A 3,779-nucleotide genomic window follows, 5' to 3' on the forward strand; every position below is an offset into this window, starting at 1 on the left:
TCCATATGGAGTGTTATAGACTAAATTTAACATCTCTTGCACTTCACTTCTTACTTGGAAAGACCTATCCTGTGCACTACAAGTATATTTCCATTTATAGACAACATGTGCTTCTTGTTCATCTCTCATGCTTCTGTAAAGCTATTCTTTACCCCCTTCCCCTTAATTTAGAAACTACTTAAGAGCCTCTCAGACAAGGGAAAGATTTTTCTCAAAGGAGCGTGTGGCATTTGTTGAGCTTATCTCCTTCCTCAGGTACCAAGCATGGGCTTTTCAAATCTTCACAAAAATCCTGATACATATTTGCATTCATATTCTTCTAATGTGCTTGGCAGGTGGAGTTTATCTCCACAGTGGGGAACCTGTGGCTCAAGCTTAGAATCCTAGATAGTCAGGAGGTGGAGATGTGAAGATTAAGGTTCACCCACATTTCACCACCAGAACACTAGAAATGGTGCTGTGGTTCAAGTGGTAGAGTGCTAGCCTTGAGCACAGTGGGGCTCATAAATGATACTCAGGTCCCTGAGTCAAGCATCACAGCCCACAAAAACAAACAAACAAACAAGCAAACAAACAAACAAAACCCCTTCGCAGAATGAGAGTTAAAAATCATCAGAGTTCTAAACACCTGGACATTGTGGGTTCTTCATAGAGCTTCTCACAAGTGCTTCTTTTTTCCTTTGTCAAATGTTGTTAAGCTACTCAGGAGGCTGAAATTTGAGGATTGCAGTTCATACCCAGACTGGGCAGAAAAGTCTTTGAACCTCACATCTCCAACTGACCACCAGGCCCTGAGTTCAAACTGTAGGACCAAAACAAGCAAGCAAACAAACAAACAAAAAAAGCAACAACACCTCATTTTCGATTTATCTCTTTCCCTTGTGTTTCTATTCAATTAACCTTTGCAATTTTCTATTGAATTGATTATGTCCATTGTCTATAGTATAGGCCAAATTCAAAGTTGTGCTTTTAACTAGTGTTGAAAGTGTTACAATGGAGTGATAACTTTTTCTGGCTGGCATTTATTTCAGGATGACCTCAGGTCCCAGAGGCTGATGTCAGTGTTTAGTCCAGAGAAATTTTCCACTAGGGAATTGTATCTTTCTCAGCCCTGTAAAGGAGTAAAGAGACAACAATAAGATAGGCATAGGAATCTCACAATAACTGTATACATGTTGTCATATACTCTGTCACCTTCGCTGTATTTTGTTGGTTAGAAGCAAATCACATACCCTTCTTTTCCAGAGGATGCAAAACCACAGAGGATATAAACATGTGTTAGTACAAGATCCATGGCAAGACTTCACTGGATGCATTAACTTAGTTTTCTCTGTTCGTGAACTTGTTTTAACTTTCCTTTCACTAAGCCACTTGTCTAATTTCATCCATTGCCTAACGCATCCTCTAGACCTCAAAGCTAACCCTGTGCCAAGACTCATGCCAACTTTTCATCATAACAGGCTAAATTGTTTTCCATTTCGCATCTATTACATGCTTTTGTTTCTCATGAAGTTTCTACCCTGAATTTCCTGCCATTATTTTTGATGGTCCATGATGACTACTTCTCATTTTATATACTGCACATATATCAAGTTTCTACATATTCTTTTCTACCATCTCTATGCCAAGTCTTTATCCTGTATTTTTTCCATTGTTTTTACTCAACCTCATTCTAGCAAAACCCACTGGGAAATGGATACATTTGTTTATCTTACCTTCTCTCTATTGTCACTGTCTTTAAATTCATTCTCTCCAACAGTGGGAAACTAATAACCCTAACGCCCTGACACAGTTACATTACAACATTCAAGACCATTTACTGGATCCATATTGCCTTCAGGGTTTGGGCCATGTCTTTAATTTCCTTTAATAGTCCTTCAGAAATACTTTGTAACACTGGATGTCCAGATTTGCCTATTTTGCTTCTTTCTCAGTTACAGAGTAAGGTGTTGCATAATGGATTGTTTCCTTTTGCAGCAGGATCCCTTCTGTTTTTAGGCCTTTGCTCTTGTAACATGCTTTTCTGATTCCCTTAGCCGAAAGGAATGTTTCTTTCCTCTAAAATCTGATAACATTGGTACTGTCCTTATTAACTTTTCAATTTTTAACTTGTGGGATTTTATTGTGTGTTCTTTCTCTTTCTTGGGGAGAGGTGTTTCAGCATCAACTATGAGTATGACTATTAGCAAAATATCCGGGTTCTATACATGTGCTATCTAAAAACTAAATTAATGACATTAATTAAACCAGTGAGTATCTCAATGTTATGACAGGAACAATTATAAATTTATGAAACAAGTTAGTTTCAAAATGCATGGAAATTTCAGTCCAAATCTCACATTTTATTTATTCTGTGTCCTTAACCATGCATGACCACATGTCTTAGATATTTAACAAACCCAAAATAAATGGCCAAATCTTCAGTCATAAGAGGATCTCCATTTAAATTCTTAGGTTTTTTTATGACAGCTTTCATAATATAAGTATAAATATGAACCTTTTCTTAAATCTTTGAAAACAGTGCCAACCAGGCAGTCCTATAAATACAAGCTGATATTATAAGCTGTTTTATAAGCTCATCTGTCACTATAACTTTCAATTTGAAATATCTGTTCTTGATAATAAAGCAAAACACTAAAATAGACAATAGTTGGGGCTAGCAGTATGTACTGTTATGAGGAAGAATGAATGATCATCAACATACAAGAACTGCTCCCTTCCTCCACAGCTCAAGATGGAACAGCATGCTGTGTACCTTTAATAATGCAACTGCCGTGAAATATTCACATACAGAAACCTGATGTCATTTACTGCCTTATAAAATGGTAAGTGCCCTCTTAAAGCCAGTATATTTTGATGCTTTGATACCAAAGATCGCATGCTGAAATCCACAGGAGTTAGACATTAAACATTGAAAATAGAATGCTGTTCCCTGAAATTGGATAATTGGAACACAGTGAAACATCTCAGATATGAGTATAATAGCAAAGAGGCTGCTGGTAAACCATGAGTGATCTGAGTCTGTGTTTAAGTTTTTAACTGATGCTATCTTAAAGTGAATGCGGGAAGAATCTTCAAAAAGAGGAGAGCTTTGTTTTGCCAATCTTGTGCCCTGGACAGACTATCAACAATCCATCAGCAGTTGTTGGGGTCCTTCTGGGACATCTAGGAGGGGGGTAAGATGATGACAGAGCCCACAAATAATCCCAGGAACACAGACTCCGGAGACCAGACTCCAGGTGCAGATCTAAAACATGTTGGTGGCCGCCATGTCATACCAGCATCAGTTGTTGGGTAGTTCCTGAATGCGACCATCAGCCAATGGTGTCCTGAGACATGCCCCACTTGCCTGGAGTGTCTGGGAGCTCCTGCTCCAGGCGGGAGGAGCCAGGCTCTGGCTCTGGACTGCTCACATCCCTGGGTGTGGCCAGGAGCATACATGCCTTCATGGAAGCACAGATAGCAACCTGGGCTTCTACGCTGCCAGCTAGGAGGCCCCACAGTCCCCCCTTTTCTTTATTTATGGACACTCATAACGGATTGTAGGATTGGGCCCAAACGGTGCACAAAGACATTAGCTGGATAGCATCCAGGCAAGCCTGGATAAACTCAACCAACTTAGCGAAAGCAAACACGGGTCCTGCTGCTGTGGAAATGAGCATGGTGGGCCAAAGAGGACTCATCAAACCATGCCTGACACCAGGGGGCATTCCGCTGTCATTTTAATTCCCTCCTTGATTTGCCTCCTTAACTGGGCAGTCAAATCTCTCATTGGTCTC

Source organism: Megascapheus bottae, chromosome 19 (assembly GCF_031878675.1).
Source record: "Megascapheus bottae isolate mThoBot1 chromosome 19, mThoBot2.hap1, whole genome shotgun sequence".
Taxonomy (NCBI): Eukaryota; Metazoa; Chordata; class Mammalia; order Rodentia; family Geomyidae; genus Megascapheus; species Megascapheus bottae.